This window comes from Astyanax mexicanus, chromosome 8 (genome assembly GCF_023375975.1).
Source record: "Astyanax mexicanus isolate ESR-SI-001 chromosome 8, AstMex3_surface, whole genome shotgun sequence".
Lineage (NCBI taxonomy): Eukaryota > Metazoa > Chordata > Actinopteri > Characiformes > Acestrorhamphidae > Astyanax > Astyanax mexicanus.
In genome coordinates, this window is record NC_064415.1 from 25,254,405 (window position 1) to 25,260,836 (window position 6,432).

The 6,432-nt window shown below is 37.7% G+C and overlaps 1 long non-coding RNA gene across 1 annotated transcript; it reads right to left on the bottom strand.

Annotated features, from left to right (window-relative positions):
• Positions 1–955: 955 nt before the first annotated feature.
• On the bottom strand, positions 956–1,485 carry LOC125803980 (uncharacterized). Its single transcript, XR_007440460.1, has 2 exons — positions 1,128–1,485; positions 956–1,007 (listed from the first exon to the last, which is right to left on the bottom strand). It is a non-coding gene; the product is annotated as an uncharacterized LOC125803980 (long non-coding RNA).
• Positions 1,486–6,432: the final 4,947 nt, after the last annotated feature.

Here is a 6,432-nt window from a genome sequence, read left to right on the forward strand (position 1 = left end):
GCAAGGCCCTTAACCTTTGTGTTGTATGTGTGCTTAATAAATGTGTATGTGTTTTAACAGCAATGATGGGTAAAATGTGGAGGCCACATTCCATCTGTGTCCAACATAAATAAGGTAAATTTGGTTGTCTTGTCTTAAATGTCTGATGTATGAAAAATGTTGAATAATGTGATAAAATAATTATACAGTATCATATCGCCCAACCCGTGTGTGGAATGGTCGTAATTGTCTTGGGGAAACGACCTTCTAGTTCTCTCTCTCTCTCTCTTGCAGTTTCAGGCTGTTATTTTGACAGGATTACTTTTATCTTATACAAATCAATGGAAGTACCCCACTATAATAGTTTTACGTGTGTGTGTGTGTGTGTGTATGTGTGTGTGTGTATGTGTGTGAGAGAGAATCTGTAATTTCAGCCTCTCCAAAGCCCTTCTCAGCAGTCATCAGCTTAATTGAATGAATCGGGCATCGAATGAAGCAATATGTAACCAGCAATTTGACTTTGTCAGCCATCTGGATGATGGCTCTGAAGTGTGTGTGTGTGTGTGTGTGTGTGTGTGTGTGTGTGTCTACATGCATGAGTGTGTGTGTGTGTGTGTGTTGTATATGCATATATTTGTACACGTTAAACCCCTACTGGCTGAGACACAGCATCTTCAGGAAAAAAAATATTGACTGGAATTGCCTATAGCTCACTTATTGCAGCTAATAGAGCATGAGCACACAGGCCATAAACACAGTGAGTTATACCACTGCATGATACTGCGGGAGACAGTCCAGGCCGAGGGGGAGTGACAGCAGTGGCTGATGGGGAGTAAAAGATGAAGAAAACAATTAGGTAAGAACAGCAGTAAATAACTGCCCTGAGTGCTATAACCCCTCTGGTATGAGTGACATCACTGTGCAAACACAATGTCTGCGCGAGAGGTGCTCTGTGTAACATGGAGGAGGCAGGATGTAAACGCAAGTCTTTTTTATTTTCCATATTTAAACTAACAAAGAAAAGAACACTAGGGAATATAAAAAGAAAAGGTAACTAAAACAAAACACTATGAAACAGAGGATAAACTAAAATACTGAACCAAACAAGCAAGCTACGCAAACAAAGAAACAAACTAAATAAAGCAAACCTGAGACACTGAGGACAAACAACACAGCAGGTCTGTGGCTAAACAAAACAGATGAACACAATCTGGACAGAGTAACATGACAAATTGAGACAAAAGATGCGACAAACTACAAAGGAGCACATGGGGTATTTATACACAGGCACACACTAGGGACACCTGTGGAGGTAATGAGGGGGGCGGGGTTACAAAGGAGACAGGAGGGGTTACAGATGACAAGGCGGGGCTAAGGCGGAGACATGACCAAAACACAGTAGCACATGGCTGGGAAACATGACAGGTAAACAAAACACGAGAACAGAGGACAGGAGCAGGAAGGAACCAAAAAAGGAAAGACACTGGACAGACACAGGCTAAGGTGTAACACTCTGTTTCTACTCCACAACCTCTCTCTTGCCTGCTCTCACACTCTTTCTTTCTCTCACACACTCTCTCTTTCTCTCTCGCTCTCCCTGCTTGTCAAATCTCACACTATGGTGACATCTCTGTAAGTTCCCACATCTGTCTGTGACAGGAGTGGAAAATCTTTTTTTTTCTTTCGCTGTATTATTTTTCTTCTTTTTTTTTTCTTCTCCCTCTCCCTATCTGTATCTTTTGCTCTCTCAGAATTTTCCTTCTCACCTCACTTATGTCTTACTCTCCTTTTCACTATTTGTACAATGGTAGCAGTGAATGGTCAATAACAGATAACAGTGAAAAAGCTAACACAGGTAGTGACTAATGTTTGTAGAAAACTTGAACACAGTGCTTCCATGCCATTTCTACTCTCTCTCTCTCTCTTTCTCTCTCTCTCTTTCTCTCTCTCTCTCTCTATATATATATATATCTTAGAATGTATTATCTCACTGCATTTGTGTCTTACTTTCCCTCGTACTATGTACAGGATCTATCTATCTATCTATCTATCTATCTATCTATCTATCTATCTATCTATCTATCTATCTATCTATCTATCTATCTATCTATCTATCTATCTATCTATCTATCTATCTATCTATCTATCCATTCCATCTATCTATCTTACTTTCTGTCTCACTATGCAAAAAAGTATATATAGGAAATGGGCAAATCTATCTATCTATCTATCTATCTATCTATCTATCTATCTATCTATCTATCTATCTATCTATCTATCTATCTATCTATCTATCTATCTATCTATCTATCTATCTATCTATCTATCTATCTATCTATCTATCTGTCCCAACTACTTGCACAATTGTAACAGTACATTTTAAGACTGTACTGTACAGGCCAGACAGAGAGAGAGAGAGAGATAGAGAGAGAAAATTAGAGAGAAAGAGCTAGAAAGAAAGGGAGAGAGAGTGCAAGAGAGCGCGAGAGAGTTGTAAGGGGCTTCAGTTGTAAATGGTTTTACATTTGTAACCTGATGCGCGTGGAGGAGTTGCAGGGAGTGTCTGAATGCTTGAGATTGCTATCACAGTGAGACTGTGGTGATTGTGGTGTGTGTGTGCGCGTGTGTGTGTTTTTGTGTGTGTGTGTGTGTGTGTGTGTGTGTGTTCACCCACATGCCCATTTGCTTGGTCAGCATAAATAGCTGTATGTGGAAAACACATACACATACACACATGAGCATATGCACACTGCAATTAAAGGGGCTATTTAGGAAATAAATAATAGTATCTATCTATCAACTGCCAAATAATTAATGCAACACTATACATGCTCTCTCTCTTTCTCTGTGTGAGCGTGTGTGTGTGTGTGTGTGTGTGTGCCGAGCATTGTGTTCTGTAACCTAAACTCTTCTGACTCCAGGTGCAGTAAGGGGATCATTGCTCTCTCTCTCTCTCTTTCTCTCTCTCTGTTTTTCTCTCTCTCTCACACACATACACACACACTCTTCCTTTTGTATTTGTGCCAGAGCTGCAGCACACTGCAGCCACTGGGGTTTCACTCTTCCTCTCATTCTCATCCACTTCTTGTGCCAACTAGTGTGTGTGTGGTGTGTGAGAAAAAAGGAAAGAGAGAATTTATCTATCACTGAATTACACTGACATGCCAAAAGTCATAGGACACGAGCTGGTATCCTATGTCCCAAGTTTTTTTTTTTGCCATACTGCACTGACCTGTATGATATGCATCTAAAGCCACATGCGTTAAATGACCGTGGATATAATTTCTGCCAGAGTCGCTTGTCTGTTTGTAGGGACAATTCTAGCCAGATGCCACCAGCCACAGCCATTACTGCACTGTCCACTGAAGGTGATAATACCTTCTTTGAAGTATTCCCAAGGTATGTATATATATTTTCCCAGTAGATCTAATTGGAAAAAAACAGTGTCTAATTCACTTCAGCAAGATCTAAGCCTAGGTTTCCTAACAAAGATGCTGACACGTCAAAACTGCATGAAAAAAACGCTTCCCACGACATGCCTGACCTTAGCCACAATGGTGATCCAAAAGTTGTGTGTCCACTTTACTTTACTGCAGGAAGTCAAAGTTAAATGAGAACTATTTGATATCCCTCCCATTTATCATTCCCAATTCAAAAAGAAACTAGTAATATTTACAATTTAAAATAAGTTAAAATATATATTTTTATTTACAGCTATTTTACCAACACCATCATCATATGTTATTTGGGTTACTGAGAAATCCTGGTTAAAGAACTAAATTCCAGGCCAGAGCCTTGTCTGTGTTTACACTTACCCCCAATCAGTCACTTTATGAGACGCTTCTATAATACCCCATTACACCCCACCCCCACTCCTACACACTCCTCTCCGTCTGCTTGACGAGAAAAACATACTAAAATCCGGTAAGCACCCTGCACCACCAGCTACTTAGACTGTAAACAATAAATATTCTGTGCTACCAAAAATGCTTCAGAAGAAATGTGCTAAATTCAGTGTTCAGACTGGAGGTTATTTTCGGAAATAAAAAAATACATTTTTACACACAAATAAAATTAAGTTGTATGTATAATTTAAGTAACTTGTATGTAAACTAGAGCTGAAATCGGGCCCAAAAAATCCATCCTGACATGGCCCGAGCCGTGCACATTCTGCTCGAGCTTGACCCGAACCGCCTCATAAACTGACACTATAAGCCCGAGCCTGATTTAAACCTGATTTTTTTTTTGCAAGTAGAGAGTTAAAACTGAACTTTTTTTTTTTTTACATTTTCCGGCTGTTTGAATGGGTGAAATCTGTACAGAATTATTTTAATTAACATTGCAACACTTGAAGAATCATAGATCTATTATTTAAGAAACGTGAGTGTTTATTAAGAACAGCTACACACAGCACTGCAACTTTTTTTTTAAACACAGTTTGATTTGTTACTTTGCTATACTGTGATTACCATAGCATATCTTTATATAAAATGAAAATAGCATTAAAAAACATACGCCTATGTCACAGACCATTTTGTTGAGCCCAACCCAGCCCGAGGAAAGTGGTGAGAAATCTCGGCCCTAGCTGGTCCGAGTTCGGGTTGGACATTGGGTTGGTCTCTGGGTCGGGCACGGGCAGAGAATCTAAAATCTAATGTAAACACTGTTGTATTAAGCACTGAAATGTTTGAGTGACAGATTTTGCTCAACAAATGGTGAGTTAAGTAAATATTGAAATATATAAATGTAATACTGGTGACTGAAGATAAAACATTCTGGTTGCTAGCAGTGCTGACTAATGTAACACAGGCAGTGACTGAAAAACTCATGGGAGCTAATTACAAGAAAACTGTTAGACAGCAAACACACCTGATTATTATCACACCAGCAAATCATTATGAGCCACATTATAAGTAATACATGTTTGTTTTTCATATATTACATTGTACTGTTATGAAGTTGATCTAACATAAGGGAAGCCAGTCAATGTCCTGAACTGCTGTGGGAAATAAAACAAGCTGTGCTTACATAAATGTGACAACAAGACAAAAAGACTTTTCCAAACAGTAAACAGTTATAGCACAGTAATATGTTATAAGTTGGGCACAGAGTTATCAACATTCCTCTGGGACTGGTAAACAAACAGTGCAAGACCCTAGACCTAAGTAGAAATAATAAAGCATGCAAAAAATATGTTTAGCAAAAATATCCCCTTTAAAATATCGTTTAAGTACCGGCTACAGGCAGTGTGAATCTTTTCTATTTATTCAGCCTCTGTGTCTATAAACACAATGTTCATAAGACAATGTGTTTAAAACATTACATTAATTAATTACATGATTGTGTAACTATATGTGTATGTTGTGCTTCGTGAATAATATTAGTTTAATACAGTCTTTGTGTTTTCTTTCATTAGCGCGCAGCTCGTACCCCTTTAAAAGTTTTCTCCAGCCGTTTGTCAAAAGACTCACTAGAACAAACCTCGCATTTGTCCGCTAGGGTTGGCTACTAGATCATTGTAACCCATAGACCGACTGCATGTGAGCGTTAGCTAATAGCCAATTGTAGCGCAGACAGCGGAACGCCAATAGCCAATCGCAGAGTTCAGGGGGCGGACCTAATAGAAAACAGGTGGAAAAACTCTTAAAGGGACACGCACGCTTTCGTTTTTTTTTGACATATTGAAGCTCATATTCCCGCCACTTAAAAAAATAACAGCATTTTTTTTTCGTCATAAGATAAATTGGTATCTCATTATTGTTGTATACTAAGTCATTATTCTGAGATAATGAGTCATTATTTTGAGATACTATTTCATAATTTTGAGTTATTAATGTATTTATGACTTATTAAGTAATTATTTTTAGTTACTAATTCATCATTGTTAGATAATTAATCATTGTTTTGAAATACTAAGTCATATTTTGAGATACTAATTTATTATTTTGAGATAATTAGTCATTATTTTGAGATAATTAGTCATTATTTTGAGTTACTAATTCATAATTTTTAGATACTAATTCATTATTTTGAGATACTAAGTCATTGTTTTGAAATACTAATTAAAAAAATGTGGATAAGTTATTATTTCAAGATACTAAGTCGTTATTTTGAAGATACTCCGTCATTATTTCGAGATTATTATTTTAACCAAGTCATTGTTTTGAGGCAATAGTAGATTGTAAACTACAGAAGGTATGTAAAATCTTCACTGAAGAAAGAAAAAACGATTTTAAATTCCAAAAACAAAGACATATTTCAACATTACAACTAAGTATCCTAAAATAATGACTTAGCAAATCATTTAATAGTGTAAAATTGTTATTTTTTAAGTGGAGGCAATGGGCTTTCATACTGACATGCGGAAAACGGGCGGAAAAAGAAGACAGCGTCTCCTCCTCCTCCTCCACCTCCTCCTCCTCCTACCCCGGCTTTACTCCGCCCTCCAGTCCG